This window comes from Ambystoma mexicanum, chromosome 6p (genome assembly GCF_040938575.1).
Source record: "Ambystoma mexicanum isolate Mex_15411 chromosome 6p, UKY_AmexF1_1, whole genome shotgun sequence".
Classification (NCBI taxonomy): Eukaryota; Metazoa; Chordata; class Amphibia; order Caudata; family Ambystomatidae; genus Ambystoma; species Ambystoma mexicanum.
Genome location: NC_090935.1, coordinates 1,384,601,743 through 1,384,628,630, shown reverse-complemented (window position 1 = coordinate 1,384,628,630; position 26,888 = coordinate 1,384,601,743).

Here is a 26,888-nt window from a genome sequence, read left to right as displayed (position 1 = left end):
TTGACATTTATTTCTACAAAAAATGAGTGTGCAGTACACCCCCATCAATATCTATACATTGTGCTCTCCCATATTTTCCCTGTTATGTTACTTTCATCAGGGCACTGACACCCCATGTTCCTCTGGCACTACCGTCTGTGGTGCTACATATGCTTTACTAACGTCAGACAGATGGGTTTAATACTTCAGGCCTGTTACCTTCACCTCAGAGGCTCTACAATATATTACCTCATAAGGGCTGTGAAATCTTGGAGAATCTCATCTCCTGAGAAAACTGCAAACATATTCTAGCTCCCCTGGCATCAGTTGTGTTGCAGGACTATCTGTTGCTGCTGTTGTTATGTCTGTCCCCTCATTCTGTGTGAAGGGTGGCACTATTTGCTTGGCAATGCTCCTTACTGCCTGTGTTAACTGGGTTAAGTATTCTTTAAACTCTTCCCCCAGGATCATTGCCGTTTTATGGGCATCTGACACTCTCCTTGCTGGGGAAAGTGGGGTTTGCATGCGCCTTCCTATCACTATTTTGTGCAGGGACAAGTGGTGGTCCTTGCTAGGCTGTGTGTGGAGTTTGAAACAATGCTAAAGGTAGGCAATACACCCAATTCTTTTTTAGGGTGTGGCACAGTTTTGAAAACCTGCTCTTAAGAAGTTCATTGATCGTCTTGACAACCTCGATAATATGTGGGTGATAAATCAAACACATTTTATGTTTTATTCCTAATAATGCAGTCACTTCTTTAAATAGATTGTTAACAAAATGTGTTCCGTTGTTGGATCGAATGATGTCAAATATCCCCCAACGTGGGAATACTTCTCTCACCAAAAACGTTGCGGCGCATTTTGCATCTGGGTGTGCACAAGGTCCTGCTTCAACTCAAAGTGAAAAGGGGCAGACCACCACTATTAAGTATTGTGCTCCATTGCACCTCTCTCCCATGTCCGCATAATCAATGTGTAGTTCACGTAAAGGTCCAATGGGGTGTGGTAATGTTCCACATAATGTCCAAAGAGTCATTCCTGAGCTGTATGTTTGGCACTTTATATGTTCAATAGACATTTTGGCCAGGAATTGTTGGAGGTTTGGAATGAACCAATCCTCCTGAATATCTGCAGCTATCTGCTGTTTTGTCGTGTGTGCAGGGAAATGGAACTGTTGAAACGCTATTTGTAATAATTCAACAGGCATCACCACTTTTCCCATTGCATTTTGTCCCCAAAGGAGGTCTTTTGGCGATTGTGTGCAACCCCATGTTAGCCATAAATCCTGTTCTTCTGGTTGGGCTCTCTTTTGTAGCTCTACCACCTGTGCTATTGGCAATGCATTGTACCCACCTTCTTTTGGTTCCTCCACTTAGCTTTTCTGGACACATTCCGTAGGTAATTTAAAAAAAAAAAGTATGCTGCCTTTTTAGCTGCATCATCTGCTGCCTGGCTTCCTAGTGAGATTTTGTCACTGTTGTTTGTGTGGGCCTGGAATTTTATTAGTGCTACTGCTTATGGTTCGTCAAGTGCCCTTATTAGTTCATTTAAGAGTTCTGCATGTTGTACGGTGGACCCATCTGCTCTTCCGAACCCCCTTCTTCTCCACCTAGACAACCCAGCATGTACTGTAGTGGTTACATATGCTGAGTCTGAGTAAATTGTTATGGCACAGCCTTTAGCTGCATGTAGTGCTTCTATCAGTGCTATTAACTCAGCAGCCTGTGCTGAATAGTGCATGGGCAAGCATGTTTGCACCAATAGTTCATATTCTCTTCTTCTAGTCCCACCACTGCTGCCCCTACATGTTTTTCGCCTGTTTCTGGACACATTGAAGCTGATCTGTCTACAAAGTACACTTCTCCTTCACTTAATGCATTTTCATTTGCTTTGGGAATGTCGTCTCAGTCTCCCTCATATGTGACACAATCATTATTTTGCATGTCTTCCTCCGTACATGGTTCTGTGAGAAACGTGGCTGGATTTACTGTTTTACAACACACAACATGAATGTTTGGGCTTCAGATTTTTATCTCATATGCTGTTGCTCTCTGTGTTGTGAGTGTGGATTAGGATTGTTGGAGTATTGCAAACAGTGAGTGTTCCATAAACTAGGTGACAGAACATCCAATCACGATGGTGGAACTCTTTTCGATGGCAAAGGCAGCTGTAGCAAGAGCTTGTTCGCAAGCAAAGTGCCCTTGCTTTACAGAGTCAAGAGTGCTGCTGTAGTATGCTATTGGCTTGTGTCCCAATTATGTTTTTTGTGTTTAGCACGGCAGTCATTAATGTTCCATCTGAGTGGGAAAACAAGTAGAATTCCCAATCATAATCTAGGGAGGCAAGGACGGGCACTGTGCAAATCAGGTCCTTTAATGTAGTGAAAGCAGTGTGTTTCTCGAGTGTCCAAGTTGTTGTTTTGTTTTCCCTCTGTGCTTCTTTGAGCCCTTGTGGTAACGGTCTTGTGTAGGCGTTGTAATCTAATATCCATGCGTGGCAATAATTACATATGCCGAGGAATGTTTGCATATCTTTCACTGTATGAGGTCTTGCTGTTGCTCTTACTGTTGCAGTCCTATCGGGAATTATTCTTTTTCCATCTTCTGAGATCAATTGTCCAAGGTACAATACTTCCGTAAGGCAATGTTGGAGTTTGCTTTTGTCTACCTTGTATCCCTTGTGGGCCAACAGGGTGAGTAAGTTGGACGGAATCCTTCCTGCACATGTCTTCTCTCTCACTGCATATTAGTAGATAATCGACGTACTTGTGTTTTGAATGGCAATGTTGCCATGGTCTTCGTTCAATATTCTGTTGAAAATGCTGGGACTCTGACCATACCCCTGGGGCAATCTACAGTGTTGGTACCTTCTTGCCCCTAGAGTGAATGCTGTCAGGTACTGTGAATCTCGATCAAGGGGCACAGAGAAAAAGGTATTTTTCAAATCTACCACAGTAAAATGGGTGGCCTTTTTTGGGATACTGAACAAGATGGATTCCGGGTTTGGGACAAGAGGAAATTCTTTCTGAACAATGTCATTAAGAGGGCAAAGGTCCTGCACCATCCTCCACGACCCCCGCTTACTTTTTTTTATCGGATAAATCAAAGTATCACACGGGGAGTTGGAAGGGACAATGATACCTTGCTTTTTCTTGTATTCCTTCCTCTGCTTCCCTCGATAAAGGGTACTGTTTTACCCTAGTCAACTCTGCTCCTGGCTTCAGTTTTATTCTTATGGGGTCACTTCTAGTAATAATCCTACATTATGGGGATTGGTGGTCCATAAGTTTGACGGTACCTGCTGCAAATCCGCCTTACAAAATGGTGGTGGTGCACTGACGATAGCCATGAGAGGGTTTGTAACCCGTCTGTTCTGTACCATTATGTCACAGGGCATGCAAAATTCCATTATTATTTCTCCATCATGATCATCGTGAGCTAACAACTCCTCATCTGTCAAATCTCGCAACGCCTTATTTGGGTCTATGCACAACACTGTTCACCATTCACCCTTTCACGTGTACAGTCCGATCGCCACAATACGGTCCTGCACCCCCTGCAAATCTAGTGAGAGCACAGTACCAGGTAGTATGACAGGTGTTGCTACAGGGCGGAAAACAAAATAGGATGGTACTCTCCACTCTTTCCATGTTATCTCCGGCACTACTCTTGCCAATACCTGTATGCCATATATGAACATGAATGCATTGGTGGGAACTCCTCGTACTACTGTTTCATTTGCTATTTTTTGTATGATTAATATCACCCGTAGGGTGTACATGCCGGGTGTAGAACATACCACACTCCTTTCTGTGAATGCAATGGTCATATTGAGTTTACTGAGGAGATCCCTTCCCAATAAATGTTCAAGGTACAGTAATGGTGCTCTCACTGGTCTGCCCCCTATCTTTACATCCAAATGTTTAGTGTAAGGAACCATGACCACAGCCCCAGAGAATCCTTGCGTCTCGAGCTTTTTGCCAGATAGCAGAAATTTGCCTTTACATAGACATGATTTCTCCACCAGAGTCCACTATGAAGATGAACTGTTTGTTTCCTATCTCTTCCCCCACCAGTGGTTCCTCATCTGGATGTAAGGCAGTTGATAGGACAGGACACAAAAGGGCTCTCTGTGGGCTGTGCTAGTCTGGGTGAGTGTCTTTTCCAGGGCAAGAGAAAGTGTTGTCGCCGAGTACACATGCTCCCCGGAACAGGGCCAGTGCACCATTTGCAGCTGTAACAAAGGGGTTGGCCTGAGTGTGTGTCATTTGGTTTTGACATGTGAGACGTGTCTGCATATCTTGCAGCGATTGTCTGAGTGCATTGGATGATGCTGCGTAGCTACTATCATTTTGTTCTGCCTGTGCGTATCCTCCCACTGGCAGTCCAAAGGGACTCCCTGGGTGCGGGTGCCAATACTGGTATCTCTGATTATTCTGATAGTTGGCCATAGGATTGGTATAACATTCCCTTGCAAAGTGACCCCACCTTCCACATGACCAACACGCACCCTGTCCTCCTCCCCTAGGTCCTTGCACGCCATACCCCTGTCTGCGCTGCCCTCTGTACCCACCTCTTCCTCTTGCAGGCCTTCCCTGCCATTGGGGTCCAGTGTATTGCTCCTCTCCTCCCCACTGCCCCAGACCATTGTCCCACCGTGTGGATGCCATGCTGGCCTGTAATGCTTCTGTTCCCTCCCCCTCTTCTCCCTGTCGTTCTTGGGGCGGTCCTGTGGTTAATGCTGTGACCTTCACTAACTTGCTCTGTACCAGCTTGGCTTTGTCTGCTAATCTTCTTTGTGATATTTATTTTTCTCTCTCTTTGATCCTTCTACAGTCATGTACTATGATGCTTTGAATTTCTAGCCAACCCTTGGCTTCTGTACCAGCAATGTTATGAAGGGCCTTCTGTACCTCCTTTGGGAGACCTTTATTGATAATGAAGCAGAACAGGAAGGTGGATTGGTCCCACGCTGTACCCGTCTCCGCCAGCCACATATCCTGCATCCGAAGAATGAACTGCGGAGCCTCCTCCTCATCACCCATACTGCATTGCATCACTGAGTGTAAAGCTGGGGTTTCGGGGAAGGTCCTTTGCAGTGCATCCCACACCTGGGCCCTTACATTGTTAAACAATGCCCCGTCATGTCGGTCATTGCCCATCGGCACTGCCGGAAACCACGCCTTCACCCGCACCCCATCTGCTTGGTCACCCACTGCTGATTCCTAGAGAATTTTAATATCTGCAATTGCTAGGGGGACCCCTAATGTATTTTTCTCAATGGAGTATATCCATTTTCCCGCCCCCCCCTGAAGGTGGAGGGAGAGCTTTTAGAAAGTTGGTTTTGTCCATCAGTGCCCAAGGAATGTAATGGGAGCACTCTGCACCTTTGTGGATGAGGGGCATTTGCAGTTGTGACCTCACTTTCCCTCTACTTACCTTTACTCCTTTCTTCTTTGCTATTGCCATTTACCCTAGCTTGTTGCAGAGCCTTTCTTCCCACACTTCTTCTACTGCTTCTGTAACCTGTGGAGTTGCCCACCCTATCTGTTGTGTTCCTCCCGCTGCCCCCTCTTCTAACTCGTCAAAGTCACTCCAACATTCCTCTTCCTTGTCTGATGCTACTGTGTCATACCCCACACTCATTGTCTCTCCCTCTCGTTCCACCCTGACCTTCCTGATTGGTGTGCTGTCTATTCGTAACAGGAAATCTCCAAATTTCCACTCGTCTTCTGGCAGTGCAGTGAAGCTTTGTAACAGGGGCGGCAGCTGTGGCTGCCCTCCCCCTGGAGTTGTCAATGCTGTTTCACAAAGGGTCTGCAATCACGCTAACTCGACTGAGTGTTTGTCATTAATACTTCTAGATCTGGCACACCTGTGGGGTTGTCTGGGACATATGGGGGAGGTGGTGCAACCCATGGGGCGGTCGGAGCACTTGGTTGTGGTAGATACAAAGGGTTGCAATACCCTTCAGCCGGACTAGTGAGCAGAAGGTACAACATTTTCGGCCCTGTCCCTCCCTTGTCCTTCTCCTCTCCCTCATCCTTTGGCACTATTGGGGCCTCTGGTTATTTCGCTTTATTATTTGTAGTGGGGGTTTCTTCAAACATCCTCCACAAATCTAATACTTTGAGATTATTTTGTAGCTTCTTTCCTTTTTATTTGGCCATTAAGTACATCTCTACATGGTCTAAAACTACTTTATCAAAAGACCCCTCTTCTGGCCAGACCTGGGGTGGCCCTTCCTCTTTCACTTCCGTTAACCCAGTGGTGTGTCCAAGCCCATGGTGGCGCTATTTTTCTTTCCTCTTCAAGTATGTGCACCTACATGCTCACAGCTCTATCCTTCAACCTTTGATAGTACACTTGTGATTTCAATTTACATGAATAAATCAATTACTTATGCATTGCAATGCTAAACCAACAGAAGCACAAAAAACATTTAACCAACTGACAGTTAGGCGTGATGGACCGACAACTTATACCAACAACATTGAACAAAAGACATAGGGCATCATTACAACTCTGGTGGTAGCCAGGCCGGTAAAATTGGCACGGCTGCCGCCAGAGTTGCAGTTTTTCCGGCACCTGCAAATGGCCAAGAACCAGGTCATGCCAACCTTTGGCGGACCCGGTAATTGCCCTTTTGGGAGTGCCGGTAATGTGGAACTCCCCATTCCCATTTGAACCCCATAAGGCGGGGGGCTCATAGCTCGGATGCACCTGCACTATTCATAACAGTGCCGGTGTATCCAACTTGCTGTGCTCACGAGAGCCGATCTACCCACCAGGTCAGACGTGGTGGGCTGACAGGTGCCCACGAGCACAGCTTGTAGTATTACGGTCCAGGAACTACAGTACTGGCATGCTTACTGGTACCGTAGTTCCCGGACTGCCCATGCTTATAATGAGGCCCATAATTCCTTGAAAGCCTGTCCCATATCCCCTAGCCCTTTGTAATAAAAAAATCTGTTCCCTGCACACATCCAATACTCACGTTACTTCTGCCCCTCTTGGGCCTACCTCCAGATGTTGATAGGTAACTAAGAAGAAGAATCGCTACTATTTTTCCCCGAGCGCTCCAATCATATGAGGCTCCTACTTTATCCTTATTTCTACTTATATTCCTGCACTGGTCGAACAGTGCTATGCGGCACGGCTTCCATTCCCTTTCGGAGCTAGGTTCCCGAATATCCTCTAATTTCATCACATTATTCAAATAATATCCTAATGGCCATATAAGAAAAAACAATCTCATTAAATACAACAAACACTCTATTCACTCACACATAACCCAACCCATAACGCTGCTCTCTTCATTAAATCTGCTCCATACCCTTTATATTTCCCACCTTTAATTCTTCTTGCAATCAATACTCATGTGTCTGTGGTATTCCGAGAGCCTCAGTTTGCAGTCTATCCAGAAGTGTGTCCTCCTTGTGGCGGGCCCTGCTTGGCTCCAGCGAGCAGTTGGGTATTTGCAAAGCTGGGACCCAGAGGACCTGCTCAGGAGCATATGCATTTTGAAGAGGACTGGAAGCCCCAGATCTCGCTGCAAAGTGCCGGGCGTCAAGAAATATCACGTCGCAGGTCACCACTTTGAAGGTGCCTGGTCCCAACATTACACAAAAATAAAAAAAACAAATAGGGACACACCCCAGTAGGGAATGAGACCAAGAGAAAGATTGCAAGTTGAACAAAGTTTTATATAAAGTTGCATACACAAAGAACTCTGCTGCCCTGAGAGCGCTCTGCCAAACATTACACAGGCAGCACATTATAAGGACAAAAATCGTCATTGATGACATCACATTCCAAATACACAACTCACCAATAACAATATCATTGGGTTAAAGTATCAGTGCTATACAGAAATGTAGGCGCTGACCGTGTAGGATTGGTGATGACTTGGGTGTCGCTCTCGCAGCATGTGGGTCAGCTGGGCTCGTCTCCTTAGGGTGAAGGTCGAATTTTGTTCACAAGATGTAATTCTTCTAGCTAATCTAAACTACACAAATACCATTGACATACCGACAATAATGTTAAAAATGGGGTCATTATTCAAATGAAGGGGGCTATGGAATATGGATCAATATACAGGCATTCTGACCCATGCTTTTATCGAGGCACGGGTACCGTGTGCCCTCGATTCTAATTTTTTATCTTCAAAACCTTAATTTGTGATATTTTCCCCCTGGTGCCTCACAATTCAAACAAGTGGATGCATGGGTGTTGGTTTTACATAAGGATATATGGTCACACTGGATTAGGCATATGGTGGCCATTCGTGGGGTCCAGAGAGGAAAACGTTGTCTGGCAGTTACTTCAAAGAGAGGGAAAGGTATGTGGGCAAAGAGTCTGTAAGCTGTAGATGCTAAAGGTGGGGTCGAGGTGGCACAGGCAGGTTTGTGGAGACGGATGGACACGCAGGCCAGAGCTTTCTCCGGTCACACACAGGGCAATGAGCTCAGAGGAAGAGAGAGGGATACTGAGTATTTGCAACAATACATGGCCAAGAGCTTCCGTGAGAAATGGGTCTGAGTAGAGCTGACAAGAGGAGGTGGAGGAGGGGGTTGGTGGGGCTCGCGTTGCGTGGCACTGGACAGGTCGAGAGGAGGCTTTTGTGAAATCATGACAGGGCCTAGAAAAAGATGGTGTTTCTGGGTCACACAAAATGGAGTCTGTAGGTCTCACCAAATGGCTTTGTCTATCATCTTTTTGTGATTGTACTAAGGCCAAATTATTAGAATCGATAGACAAACGTGGGGGCATCTCCCTCCATCTGGGTAAACGCGAGATCCATTTCACGTAGGAATGTCAGGGGGGTCAGAAAAGACCTTTCCATCCTTACACTCACATAGCTATTAATAATTTACAATACTGCAATTCTAAACTGTCACACATAGCTCATTGTATGCTCATTAATTACTTGCCATATGAGACTTTTGAAATGCCCATCGTTTAGAATGGCTGAACAGAAAATTAGGGCTCGCTCTGTCCAAGTTGCATATCATCAGGGCTCAGGACAGGTGAACATTACATACCTGGCAATACACTCTCTCTCTCTCGCTCTCTCTCCCTCTCTCTCCTCTCTGTCCCTCTCCTCTCTCTCGGTCTCTCTCTCTGCTCTCCCACTCTTTCATCACTCTCTCCCCTCTATCCTACTTTCTTCCCTCTCTCTCTCCTCTGCTCTCTCACCACTCTCTCCTCTCTCTCTCCCTTTGCTCTCTCCTCTCTCTTCTCTCTCTCTCTCTCTCTCTCTCGCTCTCTCTCTCTCTCTCTCTCTCTCTCTCTCTCCATTCTCTCCTCTATATATGTGTCTCTCTGTCTCTCTCAGCTCTCCCAATCTCTCATCCCTCTCCCCTATCTCCCCCCTCTCTTCCTTCTCTCTCTCTCTGCTCTCTCACCACTCTCTCCTCTCTCTCTCCCCCTCTCTCTCTGCTCTCTCTTCTCTCTGTCTCTCTCACTCTCTCCTCTCTCTATGTCTCTCTCTCTCTGCTCTCTCACTCTGTCCGCTCTCTCTCCCTCTCTCCCCCTCTCTGTCTCTCTCTTTGCTTTCTCTCATCTCTCTATCTCCCTCTCCCTCTCTCCCCCCTCTCTCTGCTCTTTCACTCTCTCCTCTCTCTGTCACTCTCTCCCTCTCTCTCTCTCTGCCACCCCAAATGTAAACGTTCATACATAGCTCATGTTATGCTCCGTAATAACTTGCCATGTGAGACTTTTGAAATGCCCATAATTTAGAATGGCTGACAAGAATATCAGGGCTCGCTCTGTCCAAGTTGCATTTCTCTGGAACTGGCTATACTCTCTGCCTGTCTTCACACTCTGTCCCCTAAAGGTTCGTGGGTTTGCTGGACTTTGTGTTCACAGAAAAGGAAGAAACAGAGACCTGGCCAGGACAGAGTCTGATAGGTCTTGTTTCTGAGAGAGAGGCACCATTTGCATGCATGGGTCCAGACACGTCAGGAGCCGGGGACTGGGAACCTCTCAACTCTCCCCTCTTCATTGACAGGGTCATACTCCTGACCCCATCACAACATATAAAAGAAATAGATAACCATAGTCGGTAAACAACTGTAAGGTCGTTTGTCTTTGTCGTAAAGACAAACACGGCTCATAAATGGGAAACATATAATATTAATATCTCCTTGATGCCCCAGTGTGTAATGTGCATTCCAACCTTGCCCTATAGAGAAAGGCACCCTCAAATGATAATCTACAAAAGCGAGAGCAGCTCATAAACATCTGATGACTTTGACCTTCTAATACTGTTATGATCCAGTAATATCTTGATTACAAATAACCTAAGTAGAACATTATATCTATATTCAAGGAAGTAAAGTGAACAGTGGCAGTTGGTGCAAGTTACACCCTTGTGGGGACATCTGTGAAATTATGGTCTACATTGTTTTACTCACGTGTTACATAGTTAAGGTTTAACTTTACCCACAATTACAAATATACAATCTTATCAAAGTACATAACATTTTCCATTTAAGAAAATCACACTCATTAAAATTGAAAAATGCATTCCTATTATTCATTTGAGCGTTTCAATTTCATTTAGTTTGACCACCATATTGCAATAATCAATGATAACCGCTTACCAGCCAAGCAGCGCGCCCACAACTCATCTGTCAAGAATGCGTCATAGCTACGTACAAACCTATTCGAGTAACATAGTGTGTTTGTCACAGTTCATTAATAGATGTCTTATGTTGTCCATTCGGCCATCTTTATGCAACAACTACGGTGTTACAAGGCCAGTCCCCACCATGGGCCCAGTACTGCAAGACATGGTAACTGATTTCATCTTAAAAACATGTATATGTTCCTATGCTAAGGAGAAGGGAATTTCTTGATACAAGATCGTGCAGTAACCGGCAGATATGTCCATAAAGTAGCCTCTGGAATGCTTTTCTAAAATAGGAGCTCCTACTTTCAAGTTCCTAAAATAATGGAACAGTCTTACCACTCACAGATGAACAACTATTAAAAATGAAAACCCAACAAGAAGACTTGAATGAATACATTAACCAGGTTCCACTTTCACAGAAAATTCATTTTCACTGATCAATGTTTCAAGGTTTCATAGACAGGATTTCTGTCCTCTTTGGTCATCAAGTTTAAATGTAGACGGTAAATAGTTACCAATTTATCTTTAAAATCATCCAGACAATAATGATTGATTACGTACAAGAAATAAGCTGGAAGGTTTAGAACTAATCAGAACCCCTGGCATTGCTGTCGCAACCATCCAGACCTTCGTTATTCAGCCTGACAAGCCTGGGTGTTGCTGGGGGGGGGGCTAAGGGGGCTATAGCCCCTGATCTTTTGTTTGTAGCTCCGGATAGAATCTCAGGAGCTACAGCCAAAAGGCTAGCTATCCCGCAGTCCCAACAGTTCCGACATCAGCGTAGCCCCGGGTCTTTTCCAGACCTAGCAACTCCCCTGCTGACAAGCCATTACAGAAAGGGGAGTGATCATATGTAAATTGGGCTTGATCCCACCCCCAAAAAGGGCAATCCAGCACAAATTGCTTGATCACATCCCTTCTGAATGAGGCCACAAACACCTCCAGACATGTTTCAGCCGGTTACCAGTTAAATTTTCGAAAACACATTTTCAAAATGCCATTTTTTCAGGAAAAAATGGCAGAAAAAAAATTCCAAATGGTTTATTTTTTATTTTATATGTTTTATTTTCGTTTCGTTAGTAAAAAGAAGTGTCTATAAAAAAAACGGGGGGTTATGGAGGAACCCCCCATTTAAAAAATAAAATAAAAAAAATCCACATTTTTTTTTTCTTCGGCATTTTGGTGTCGAAAGAATGGCATTTCGAAAATGTGACGTTCGAAAATGTGACTATAAACCGTTTCAGCCACAATGGGCATCATGAGTGAGGTGTAGTGTGGGTCTTGTGGCACAGGAGGGTACGGACACACAACTAGGGCTAACTTTCCCACTCAGGTTGACTGCAGCACAACAAAAGGGGTGATGGCTGCAAGGTTTAGAATGTATCTTAACTTCTGGCATTGCCCAGGGCAACCCTCCAGACTATCTTACTTCAGCCTGCCAGGTTGCGAATAAGGCGACCATGAGCATTTCTCAAAGCAGCGCCAACGAAACAAGTGCTTTCTCTGCGCTGATTTTCCAGAAACTGACCCTTTCTGTTTATATGCATTGTCCTGTTTAAAAAAAAAATGTTTTATTAAAGTGCGGTTGGCTAACAATAAACCTTTTGCACTTTACAAACACAGACATTAATCCTAAAACACGAACACGATATCCAAAATATACACATTTTAAAACCAACGCTGATGAACAATAATCTGTGCTTAAATTAATTCCCGCATAAGACATTTATTCTTGTGTATAAGTTATTAAAAATACAATCACAATACCACATTGAGCACTACACGTTTAAACGGCACTATACGGCACTATATGGACACTCAGTCATAGTCTGGGGCGTGCATTTAGGAACATCTAAATGATGACAGAAGTGTATCTGAAATGTGCAGCCTCCCTGGCTGGCGATGGTATGCCACTGCCCCCTGTTTTCCCGGACGTCGCCTCATTTTGTAGTGAATGGGATGCTAATAATTCGCGTCCATTCCAACACATTTCTTCAGTCTATTAATCCCCATGGAAAATCACCTGGCGAAGCCAATGTCAGATCATTTCCTTTTGATGGGAGTGTTTTGCACACACATGGCAGGCACATCACAAAAAGACACTCTGTCCTCCGTCAAAGGTGGAGAATGAAAGCCACATCATGCGTACGAATTGCATTAAGAACGACTTAAACATAGCTGTGAACCGAGGTCATCAGCTGTGTCTGGTGAAACGCTATTTATATACGCGTTTGACAAGCACACTGTTAAAGCACTAGTAGCATTCAGCGGCAAGCAGCAAAAGCCTTGTGTAGCTCCTTTGGTGGGCTCCTTAATGAACCGGTCCTTTGCTAGCCGTGGCAATGCAGTCTGCATGTATATCCATGAGGAGTAACACTGACACTCTGTGGCCGAAAGTGATAACCCTTTGAACTCGTGCATAAGATAGTTCCACATTAGTCTTTTAAGGGCGAGTACAAACAAAGCTCTTTTATTTATTTATTTATTTATTTGCATTTAAAGGCATCTTAACATGCTTTGTGTAACTCGTAATTCAGCTCCTGCTGTCATTTTATTCGTCTTTTTTTTCAATTGTATTTTCCAAAATGCTGACATTTCAAGCCATGCAATCTGAACGGTTGCAAGAATTGGTGTGCACAATGCCACGTCACACTGGTGAACGTTTTAAAGCTACTTCATGCACGTACTGCTACTACCACTACCACTACTAATAATAGTAACAATAACAAAAATGAATGAATCTTGTTTTCTGTATAAATCAGTGTGCTGTATTTCATAGCTTGCATTGTTGCCCGATGTATGGCCGAGGCCCTTGTGTGTCCTTCTGGGCCATGGCCCTCTCTCCGATTGCCTGCAGTGTCTGCCCACCCCTGCACTTGCCTCCGGGCACCACTTGGCATGTGCTGCCCCACAGGCCTGCACTTATTGTATGGGCTGGTGACCCATCTTCCACCTAGTGGTCACTGCCTAGCACTTACCTGTTGCCTTGTAACTGTGTCCCTGGCACTTCACCCTTCGATGGATCCCCTAGCACTTACCCCTACTCTCTCTCTGCACTTACACGTGCCGAATATTCACCGCTTTCCTTGTATTTTGCATATTTAATTGTCTTCTATGTCCCTTCTTCGCTTACCTTTGCCTTGTGGGCGCTTTGAAAAACATTGTTCTTCATGTATAAAAGTGCCTTACAAATGCCCAAAATATAAAATAAATAAAGATATCAGAAGTGCTGGGTTGGTGGGTCACTTCCTGCCCCAAGAGCTATCCACTTGAAGTTTATAATGACAATGGGCCTGATTTACGAAATCGTTTTTGAAAGGCCCCATTCAACAACGCTTTGTAAATCAGGCCCAATGTGTTTTGGTGCTTGGCTGAAAGGTCCAGGTACTGATACCATTTTAACATGTTGTTATAAATAGCCTAGATACCCAGAACATTGTCAGGGAATGCCATTACAACTCCTGAGTAACCCATCAACTACACTTATCCAACACTCGATGTCTGCAAATAAATTCTGCACTTGTCACCTGCCAACAGCAGTACCTGTTGGTGTTATTTCTAACTCCTGTTTCAGCACTTTCTACTCCTCCCCTGCTCTTTGCACTTTCCCCCTCCCTCTCCCCTGCACTTGCACGTTGTCAGTGTCACTGGGCCTAGTAAGATCGTTGTGTTTTTATTGTTTTTTCCTCCCTTGTACCCCTCCCTAGCCTCTTTGCGCTCTGAAACACGTGTGTATTGGCACGATATACATAAACTATCATATAAATAAATATAAATAAACAATCATATCATGCAGTACCAAGAAAGGCACACCGTTGTCAATGAAACTTGCTCTAAGCACAGCAATTGCAAGTTCTATTAAGCCTTGTTTGAGCAGAAAGGTCATATTGCATCATGACCAGTTAGCAGAGAAGTGTCGGATTTCGTTATGTTGAGTGCAACACAACACGTTTTTACAATGTCCAGTTAAAACAACTGTGCCAGATTTCTTTATGCTTAGTCTGCACAAGAGCGCCAGCTTCCAGTTTCCCCAGTTACCATGGAAGTGTCAGATTCCATTCTGCCCGATTAATGGATTGCATGTTGCCCAATTGTATTGAATAGTTAATAAATCAGAGCCAGTTTCAAGTTACACAATTCAGCTTCACCGTTGTGCTGGATTCTATTTTATCCAGTTAGCACAGCAAGACAACATTATTTTATTAACAGTTATTTCAGTAAATTCAGATATCAATATGCCCAGATTGCACATTAGGCCAAGATGTTGGTATAATGGTTTAGCACTTTAAGGCCAGATTGTGTTGTGCAATGTTACAACAGTAGGCTCTAATTACATTATGCCCAAAATGAGCACAGATTCAGAGCTGATCGGCAAGATATCACAGGTGGTGGAGCAGCCATTATCTCAAAATCCTCACTTCAGTTTAAAGAATGCAAAACCGAAACCCTACCAAGGTACGAACTCCTAACTCTCAAACTAGCAACTGACCCAAAAACCACCATCAACTTTTTAAAAGTCTATGGAGCCCCCAGCTCTACCAGTAGTTCCGATACAGAAGTACCTCTCCTCATTTCCCCCTCTCTTAAGCCCAATACCAAATTCATTCTCCTAAGAGACATACATTTAGGGTTCGATGATACCTCCGACCTCAAGGCCACCACCTTCCACAATGCATTCCTAGAAATGCAATTCTCTCAAATTGTCAACGCCCCTCCCCATTCAAAAGGGAGAATCTTTGACTGGATCCTCACACTGAATACCACCATTCTACTAGAAGAGATCCTGGAGATCTCATGGACAGATTGCCTCCTTATCAGATTCAATATTGTTCGGTTCCATGAACCCACACCACCGATTATACCATCTGCTCCCATACTAGTAAGAAACACAAAGAATCTCACTATGACAACCTATCACCCATGCTAGGCAAATTACTCCTTGCTCACCCTCTAGATGACGCCAACCCAGATGACATCTCACTGCACTATCACAACTGCCTTAAAACAGCCATAGATTATTGAGCACCTCTCATACTTAAGTGCCCTAAGCTTAAACGTAGCAACATATGGTTCAACGACGACCTCATCAAACTTAGAAGAAAAAAAAGAGCACTTGAACATCTCTACAGGAAAAATGCCACCAATGAGTCAAAAAAAACAACTCAAGAAAATATCTAAAGCTTACAAAGTTCAAGCATTTACTCGGAAAGCCAACTCCCTCAACCTACGCATCACTAACGCCACTTCCAATAGTAAAGAGCTATTCTCCATCATCAGAGAATTAGAAACCCCCATCCTCCCTCCCCTCCTAGTTAATGTGAACAAGGAATGGTGCACAACCATCCAGGATGTGCTAGCATCTAAGATAAACACACTCCAAAATAAAATAGAGTAACATAGAAAACTCTTAGCTCCCACCACTGAACCAATCTTACCAACATCGGCTCACACCATCTCCAACTCTCCCAAAGTTCATTTTAAACCTGTGAAAACTGATTCTGTGCTTAAAACCATAGCCTCGCTCAAACCATCCAATTGTAAAGAAGACCGCAAGTCCTTAACTAGTTTGGCCGGGAACAGGCAACTCCAGCTTTCGAGTAGCAGCCTCCAGAATTTGGAACTCACTTCCATTCACCATTTTCAATGAGCCGTCCTTCCCCAAATTCAAGAAATCCCTTAAAACTTGGCTATTTAACAAAATCTAAACAAACCTCAAAATCAATTGCAAAATAACAAAATCTGAAAGTTTATACTTTTTGTAAGACTGTAATCCTGTACCATTGTACCTTTACTGTTAAGCTTTGTTTCACTATGTAACACTATGTAAATGAACTGTATAATTTGTTAAAGTAACAAAACTGTATACTTAAAAATATGCAAACATGTACCAAATAAGTACCAAGTAATCCTGTACCAACTAAGTACCAAGCATTCCTGTAACCTACGCTGTGATACCTGAGGGTTTGGGCGTATAACAAATGCAAACATTAAATACATAAATAAAATAAACCTATTATATTTGTCAATGCAAGTCATATTAGCTGTCACCTTTCTTTCATCAAACATTTTTAAAAATAAACCTTCAATATTTTTCAAATGTTACAAAGCTACATATGACATTCCTTCTTTAAGCACTGTATGACCAATGTCCATAAGTGCTGCTTCTAAAGTCAACCCTTGTGATTTATAAATAGTTATGGCATAAGCAGAGCACAATGGAAACTGCGAACTTTCCACAACGGTAGCCTTAAAAAGCATGAAACATGCAGAGGTCTGAGAAATCAAATGAGTTCCTTCTACTAGATCAAACTGAACTTTAACATGTTCAATATTTGTACTGTGCAGAAAAGTGTGAAATGCAATCACTCTTCTCATGGCTCCATTGACTAGACCAATTCCTACATTCAAGTTCCCCTTCAATTACCTGTGCATTAATGCACAGTTTTACAACTCCTTCCAGACCTGCTGTTTTAGAAATGTAATACTCTAGTTGACCTCATCAAGTTTTTGCTCTCTTATTCAACTCTAAAGGCACAGCATGACTGTCTAAAACATCACACAATTGTATCTCACAATATTTTGCTTCTCTGACAGTAGCATTGTAGAGTTAAACGTGTTAAGCGTGCACATCAAACCAACACAAGACATATTTCTTTCTTTAAGAGTTAACATGACAGCAGACAAACTGCAATCTGTGTGAAACTTGTTGGAAATTAGTTTTCACTTTAGGACTGCTTTGACATTTTCCTCAAGAATACCTATACAAATCTTATTAAGCATTTTTGCATGCTCTAAGTCTGCAGATCACCTCATATTAATCGTAAGTTCCTGGAATTCAAAACAATTCCAAATGTTAAAATGACCAATACTTCCTATACTTTTTTGACTACCCTTAGATTGCAGCATTTTGAACACTGGTTGACCTTTCATAGGAGTTAATTGTATCAAGTCTCCAAAAATAAGTACATGTTTACCTCCAAACAAAAGATTGCAGTCAGTCTTCAAATATCTTGCATTTGAAAGTGAATGAAATCTAGCATCAAATTAGACACTGTACTCTTACTTCATCTACAATCATGGTATTTAATTTTATAACTTTTCCTACTTCTTGTGCTGCACTTGATATAGGTTTTCAATACACTAGTTTGTTGTCCTGCTCTATGGCAGCATAAACAGACGATGTAAAGTAAAACCTCCTGCATTAAATGCTGCCAAGCCTATGGGAGCAGTTAGAATGCATGACAAAGACACATTTTCATTTTGGATCATAGCTCTTATTGCATGATTAAAAAAGATGTACCTGTTCCTGCTTGTTCACTAACATACAACAATTATCTGTGAAAGGGACAGTGAGCTAAAGACTTGGTAGAGTCTCTCCCAGGGGTTATTCACCCAAGAACAGGTCATTGGGCTGTGTTTGTGCTGGTAGAGAGATTCCCAGACCCCCCCTTTGTTATACAACAATACAGGTTTGTATTGCACACAAGAATGTTCACACTTGTCATGCTGTAAACCATGTAAGAACCTATCTTTAATTTTACAATAAACTTCCTTTTGCTCTACATTAAGTTTACTAACAATTTTACCACAATTCACATTTGCAACTTTGCATTTCACTTTCTGCATCCTCCATGGCAAGCTCAACATCATTTTGAATAATTGGTTCACCAAACACATTTTGACTTCCTTCTGCAGAATTGTGATTTCCCTCAGGAGTCTCTTTTGCCAATTCAGCTGCCAAAAGTTCTTCTTGATGTAGTTCTTTCTCCAGTAACTCCAACCTTTGGATATTTGATGAAGCTTTTTTAGTAAAAAAAAATGATTTTTCAAAAGTTTCAAAACTTCCAAGCAAATCACTCTCTGCATGCCATGTGAAGAACAACTGCAAAAGACAAAAATAAAAGAATTTCTTTTTCCATACAGTTTGGCAAGACAGTTTCATGTGGCTAATGAAATCTGCCTTCTCATGTCTCACTAGACAACCACTACATGTGTAGCGTTGTGCTACTTCATATAAACAAAGATCCTCCAACATTTTGGATCGATTGGGATAATATGTATCAATCAAGTTGTGTTTTCAAAATGTCTGTACTGTCAGGCAGTACTTAAGCTAACTTTTCAGTTTACCAGCTGGTCCAAGACCTAATCAAACTACATTAATGCTACGTCTAAATTGAGGCAAACTAGTGAGCTGATCTGCAGCTTCATAGCTATTACACTCTATGTGTAGCATCTTCAAACCAAAGCTTAGAAGATTCTGACTAACACCTTTATCTGCTGATAAATCTGCCCATACTTCAGCTTCATTGCTCTTTTCAGCTTTTGTTATGTATGCTGTAACATAATGAGCAACAAACAGCTGTTGAATCATCAGCAATACACTGTACGTCAGTATTTGCATTCCATAGCTGAGGAATTACAGGATTGTAATAATTAATGAATTGGTATTCCTTACTTCTTTTTAAATGATATCTATTTCTTGGTGATATGTTGTCAAACAAATAACATTAAACTATTCACTTGACAAACTGGTGTCACAGTACTTGTATTTACTTTTGTTTTTTTCCCTGACAGTACTTTCCACATGAGAGCTTTTGAAATCTGTCCACCTTGGTCCCTAGATCAGCATTCACGTGTTGAGCTGGAATTGAGCAAGTAACATATTTTTCAATGAACTACATCCCACAGCCATCACTTTCCATACCAAACTCAGGAGCATATTTAGTCCACAACAGCATATGTATATGTAGAGTCCCACATACCTGGTACTCTTTTCTCCAAAAGAAATGTTTGACAGTACCTAATAGACATGTATCTTTCTTACAACTACAGAGTAACAAGTCTAAAATGTGTGATGAACAAACTGTGATACACTTACAGGATCCGTAGAACACAATCATCCTGGTGTCATGTGTTCTATATTTTCTTTCCATGCATTACTTTCATGAATCCACTCTGCAAGATCATCCCAACCATACTCAGAGCAGTTCAAAATCAAAATGGTAGCGAGGGTCAGTGTGAGTATAATCCACACTCGAGAGAGTGCAGTGAGGTGTGGGCAAGGCACACAGCAGGTTAGAAATGTTGCAGTGAGGGATAGGGTGCAATCTGAATTGGAGATGGTATGTAATAAGAGAGTATTGAAGGTTCTACAGGTTCAACTAAACAAAGCAGTCTTTGGCTGATTCCGGCGCTCCTCACTGTATCATAATAATGTGGATGCAGGCAGTGGAGAAAAGGTCTATTACCCTTAGACTGTAAAGGGAAACGAAAGTGCACAAATGGTTGTATAGACCTAGAGGTGTTCCACGCTCTACTTGTAGACAAGACAATTTACACGGTCAGCAAGATAGTTTTCTGTTAAGGTTTTAAAACCGTTTTCAATCATAAAATGAACAGAGATATTGGTTTGTCTTAGCCTTTGTTTTATTCCAAAAGAAAATGTTTTGTTGAATTGTAAATTGCATTCAATTCAATACTGTTACCTCACAGGATTTAATTATTCCCAGAACACATATTTTCATTGAATTATAAGTTTCATTCACTTCAGTACATATATGTGTATTCAATTCAGTACTGTTTCTGCACAGTTCCAAACGTTTCTTAGTCTATACCAGGTTTCATTCAATTCAGTACTGGTACTGCACAGTTCCAATTTGTTCTTAGTCTGTACCCGACACGTGTTTCTCCGGCTTTCGTTTGGCGGTTCCTCAGGGGATTTAGACTGTAACTTCATTCAAAATGGAAAAAAGTGCTAAATCACTTTCATTCGTTGTGTTTGATCTTATGAATTGTGCAAGAGTGCCTAATGGGAATCAGAGAAATAAAGAAAAAAAGAAAAAAAAAGACACATAAGGTTATCCAATTTAAATGTATCCTATTTTCTATGTTTTTTGTTTATAGGGCTCTTAAAAACAGGTAATTGTGGGTAATTGATGTTTGAGACACAATTCACAAAATAAATGGAAAAACGTACTTGAACAGCCCGCTTGCGTAAGGAGATGTGTGAAGTTCGGGCTGTCCACTGTCAGTACTGCTCTTAACTGTTTTTCAATGGTGTCACTGGATAGAAGCAATATTTATGTATATAAGTAAAGCCCAATCTGTGGGTAACAAAAATACAGTGCTATGAAGCGCTTACAGATTATTGTTAGTACGGCTTCGTGATGTGTATAAAAAAAAGGGGGAGCTTCTTACCTTTGTGTTGAGAACTATTTTGTTTTCAAAATGAGTAGATCTGCGGTACGATTGCCATGCGTCTGTATTGCGAACACTGCCGAATCTAACCCGGAAGTTGAAAGAGATAAACTCTGTGACGAGGACGTCACGTGTACGCATTTGAAAATATGCTTTGTGTGCACGCCATGTTGGAATGGGGTGCCGCAGTTACCTCGCTACTGCAAAAATTGAAAATTGTGTTGAATTATGATTAAAAAAACTAAATATTTATAATATATAATTTGAAACCTTTTGGGTTTCCTACAATTCCTTATTTGTGTGAATACATAAACATGAACCCAGAAAGTGCCACGTGTGAAGAGAAATCGCACAATGATATACGTGTCTCATGGTAGTTTCTAATTGGTGAGCTATAAACAAAAACCCATTTTCTTCAAGTTGTATATTATTACGTGTTGCAGGCTCAGCAATACAATGATTAAACCGATAACATGGATCATTATTAAGGAGGTAGACATAAATGAATCAGGTATATTACTTCTTGTACTCAAATCGCTTCACTATAATACAGTTTTACCTGGTGTGCCCCTTACAAGAAACATACAGTACAGTTAGAAGAAATCTGCCAGAAAAGCCAATGAATGTTCGAGTAGTTATGAAAAACATTATCTGGTTAGCAATAGAGATGTTAACCCTTGTGGGGCAATGGAAATACTTCGAACTTTCTTCATTACTGTTTCTGGATGAGCATGCATGCTAAAATCAAAATATTCATTGAAGAAAGTGGTGTAGCTCTTGATCTACGTTGATCCCACTGTGAATTGTGTCCATGGACCAAATCCAGTAGGCTTCCTCCTCTTTTCGGAGGTGAGAGTTTTTCGATCCCATAGCATTTTGCTAAATCTGAGACTAGATGGTGTTGATGAAAATGGAATGCTAGAGGGGATTTCATGTCCTTATTCTTTATTGCTCTCAGGTGTTCACCCACTCTGATTTTTAATTTCCTTATTGTACTTCCTATGTATGGTCTGTTGCATGCGCATATAATGATATAGATGACAAATTGTCTATTGCAGTTGATGTATTGTTTGATCTTAGTTATTTTACCATTTGGTTGGACAAATTCTTTTTTGGCGTTGCACATGTGTGGAGAAATCTGACAGTTGTTGCATTTGAAATTCCCTTGGGTGGGGGCTGGTAACCAAGATTGCATATTTGTTGAAGAGTCTTTTTTGTACTTTTCGTATTTTTTGTTATCTAAGTACGATGGACTTATTATTTTCTCGAGGTTGATACAGTTGCGGAAAACCACATTTGGCTTTTTGTCCAAGAACAAATTTAAGTCTGCATCAGTTGTCAGGATATTCCAATTTTTTTGTAAGATTTTATTGATGCTGTAATTATTTCTACTGTAGGTCGTGATGAACCTAAGTGTATCTTGTTCTGGTATCTTACTGACTTTTTCTTGTAATAAAATTGGTCTGGGTCTCTCCGTAGTTCTTAGGAACATTTTCTTTAGATGTTTTGGACTGTTACCACTGTTTTTGAATCTTTTAATGGTTTCTAATTGATGCTTTTTGCATTCCAAGTCTGATGTACAATTCCGTTTGATGCAAAGGAATTCTCCAAATGGAATATTCTGAATAATATGGCGAGGGTGGTTGCTGGTAGCATGAAGAATACTGTTGACAGCAGTCTCTTTAGTGTAAAGTGTATTGTGAATGGTCTTGTTCTGTATGTACAAATTGAGATCCAGAAAATGAATGTCATGTCGATTGTAGTTGATGGCGAATTTCAAATTATAATTGTTATTATTCAAAAAAGCATGATAATCAAGTAGTTGTTGTTCCGATCTATTCCATATGACAATAATATTGTCAATATATTGCCCCAAAAAGCAATTCTGTTGTTGGTTGTAAAATCCGGATGTTGCCAGGCAAATTGGGTTTCAAAGTGTCCCATGTAGAGATTCACATAAGAAGGCGCACATTTTGTCCCCATTGCTGTCTCCTGGATCTGTCTAAATATTTTGTCTCCAAAGCAGAAGATGTTGTTGTTCAGGGTGAAGTGAATCATTTCTAAGATCATCATGTTCTGTTCTTGAAGTGAGACGGATCTAGTTTTCAGGAAATGTTTTGTTGTTGTGATACCTTTTTAATGGATGATGCTGGTATATAATGCTGTCACATCAAATGTTACAAACCAAAAATTGTCTTCCCAGAAGATATTTTCCAATTGATTTAGTGCATGGGTGGTATCTTTGATAAAGGAGCTCAGACTGGAAGCCAGAACTGTAGATAATGATCTATATATTCAGAAATTCTTTCGGTGATTGACCCGATGCTGTTGATAATGGGTCTACATTGTGGTAGAACAGTGAAAGGTTTATGGATTTTAGGCATGAAGTAGATTGTTGAAAGTACTGGATGTGAAACATTCACATACTCATGTTCTTCATCTGAGAGTAAACCTTTTTCATGCCATTGTGAGTTCATTAGTTTCCAATCTGTTAGTAATTTCTTAGTAGGATTCATTTTTAGTGATTGGTAGCATGCTGGATCATTTAGATGGTTCATTGCTATTTGGATATAGTCCTCAGTCTTGAGAAGAACAATGTTCCCACCTTTATCTGCCGTTCTCACAATGATGTCATAGTTTTCTTTCAATTTTTTGATGGCTGACATTTGTTTTTGGTTAAGATTATGGCTTATTTTGATTTTATGGTTGGTTAAATATAGTTGCCTTAAATCTCCTTGAACTGCTTTTTGAAAGAGGTCTATGACATTGTCTGTTGGTAGAGTTGGAGTGAAGCAGGATTAAGATTTAAGTTTGGTATGTTTGGCTAGGCCCAGAGTGATATCTTGTTCTTGTGCAAATGTTGTCACAGTATGGGTGTCTTCTTCTTCAGATAAATTTAAAAGATTAATGGTGTTCTCCACATGTTGCATTGAAAGTTCTGAAAACAGGGCTGAAGAGGTCACTGTCTTTTTTCTCGTATTATAAAGAAAAACATTTTTCAACTTAAGTTTCCTACAAAATCAGTATAGATCTGTAATGGTTCCAAAGTAGTTGTATGTATTTGTTAGACAGAAAGTGAGTCCTTTATTGAGTGTCGAAATTAGATCTTTTGGTAAGATTTGGTTGGTGAGGTTGAATACTAAGTTTTCCTCTTGGGTTGATTCATTGATCTTGTTTGTATGCCATTGTTTTTGTCTGAATCGTTTTCTTTGTTGTTTGCCTTTTCCTCTCTGGCCCCTCTTTGTGTTGAAGTGTTGACTGTCGTGGTAAAACCCCATTTTAAGTTGTGTTTTAAATTTGAATGTGTTTTCTTGAATTGTCTGTATTTCTCTAAAAAAAGAGTATGGTGGAATTTGATTTTGTAATTCATCTGTTTCCTGTCCTTCTTCTTGGAAGGATTCTGATGATGCTTGTTCTGATCCACTCAGAGATTCAGACTCTGAAGATGGTGGGGTGACTGTTGGTGTTGGGTTTTTCTTCACTTTTTGTGGGGTTTGTGATTTGGGTTGTCTCCCTGTTGGTTTGTTAAAGGTATATACCCGTTTGAACTTGTAATCTAGCTCATCTCGTAGGAATTGACGTTGTTTATTTATCTTGATTTTTTGGGCAAATCTTTCAATTATATCATCAAGTATTTCATAGTTTTTGAAAGTTTTTTGGGGGATATTTAGTAATTCTATGTTCTCCTTGATTGTGTCTATATCTTTGATTAGTCTGTCATGTTGTTTCTTTGCGTTGGCAATCAACTTCTCAATCATCTGTCGTGAAGTATTTGTGAGTAGTTCCTCCCAATCCTGTAAACTTTCAATGTCGTCTTTGTCAAACTGTGGAAATATGCATATTCTGAGCCCTCTCGGTATTTGTCCTACTTTGAGATACTGTTCAAGTGTTCGTATTTCCCACCATCTTGATCATTCAGATTTTAATAATCTTTCTTGTTGTTCAAATAAGTTTTTCAAAGACTTTGAATTCGTTTTTTGTTCTGGAGTGGATATTTCTTTATGATTCGAAAAAAGTGAGTCTGCCTCCTTGTTTCTATCTGAGAAACATTTCAACATTTTTTGTATAAATTCGGTAGATTGTTATATGAAGCCAATAGAAGAAATGAAGGTTAGTAAAACGGTGTGTTTCGTTAGAGTTTGCAGCTCGGGACAGCTTATAATAGATGCAACTAAACAAAACAGTCTTTGGCTGATTCCGGCGCTCCTCACTGTATCATAATAATGTGGATGCATGCAGCGGAGCAAAGGTCTATTACCCTTAGACTGTAGAAGGAAACAAAACTGCACAAATGGTTGTTTAGGCCTAGAGGTGTTCCGCACTCTGCTTGTAGACAACACAATTTACACAGTCAGCAAGATAGTTTTTCTAAGGTTCTAGAGGTTACAGTTAGGATGGAGAGAGGAGGGAGTAGTGATGGTTGAAGAAGGTGAAATAAAGGACGAAGAAGCTAAACAACATGTTTGATGGATGAAGTGTTGCTGTTGGTAATTGCTGACTAATATTTAAACGTCACTTCTTAAGTAATTTCTAAGACTACGCTTTCATATTCACCTTCTTTCTAGTGCTTGTGTGGCACCTCTTATTGAGATGAAAGAGAACAAGGCAGAGGTGGGGCATTTCCGCACACACGTCGGTCTGCAGTAGGAGGCAGAGCAGGAGAGCAGTGAGCAGGAGCTGAGCTGGAGAACCAATGCTGCATGGAAAAATGTAAGTGTACATTTAAAAAAAAATGGTGTGTACTTATGTTCATCTGCATTTGAGTGTGTGCCTGAACGAAATCCAAGGAGAGAGGGGCCTATTACTTTATAAATATAATAAATGGTTATTTATAACACACTTAATACCCAGAGGTTTCTAAGCGCAGACCCGGGGAACAAACTTGTGTTGCTCAACGCCGTCTTACTTCCAAGATGAGCGTGTTGCCCCTGAGCAATCCTCCCGAGAGCTTTGTGATTTTAGATCCACCCTGTGCCATTAAGAAGTATGCATAACTATCAGGAAGAGACATGGCTGTGCCTCCAAAAATAATACTACTGTCCACCCACCAACCAAGTACTCTCACAGACACCCAGACAAGGGGTCTCAACTGTGAAAATCGGCACACATGCCATTGTTAAAATCTTAATGGGTTTTGCAGGCGCACATGTGGCAGCAAGTGAGGCTCTGGAGATGTTTGGGAGAATTCTCCAGAATGGCTAATGTCCCATACCTAATGAGTCCCTCAGCAGCTTTGCTGGATTTCTAGGATTTATTTTGTTCACCTGGTAAGAGTCTGAGCCTTTTTTCCAACTCTTACATGTGTTTTGCTGTGTGTGTTTACCATTTTTGTGTTCATAGACTGTGGAGCCTCACCTACTCCACAGTCATCATCTTGTTACTTTGTGTTACACAGCACCTTCAGGAGTACTGGAAAGGGTTAATACCTATCCCTTTTTGTCTGTTTCTCTTGGAGCATTGTTTTGCTCACTTTTTATCAAGACTTGACTGGTGTCAGTGGTAACTACCCTATTTTTCCCACCACGGTTATCTTAAATAACCTTGGTGTTGTTTTAGGCTATATTGATAGCTCAAACTTAAACCTGCTAGACTATATATGTTTTATTACTGTTCCAGCAGGGTTTATTCGCCATTTCTTTTTGAAAATGTCTTTCTCGTGTTTTACTCTGCGTGCCAATCCAGGTTTGGTTCCTTTGTTGACGGTCTTTTCGCGGGCTTCTACGGTGCCTGTATGTCTTGGGGGGAAAGGATGTGAGGGAAGGGTTTAGGACTCTGTGCACAGGGTCTCCATGGAGATCCATGTCGCACTCTGAACTGATTAGCTGTGGTTTCATTCCTGGCGGGACAGCCACCCTGCTGTGTGATTGACAGCCAGGCTGTGTGAATGGGGGAGAACTGCATAAAAAGCATGTCTCTGGGTCTGGAAAGGCAGAGTCACCACTGGAAAGAAAGAACCGATGAGGAGCTGACGAAAGAGGACCCCTACCATCACTGAACCGCCCGGTGAAGCCCTGCTCCAGGTCCGAATCCTCAAACTCCAACGACAGAGAAGATCCTCCAGGAATTGTCTTCCCCTG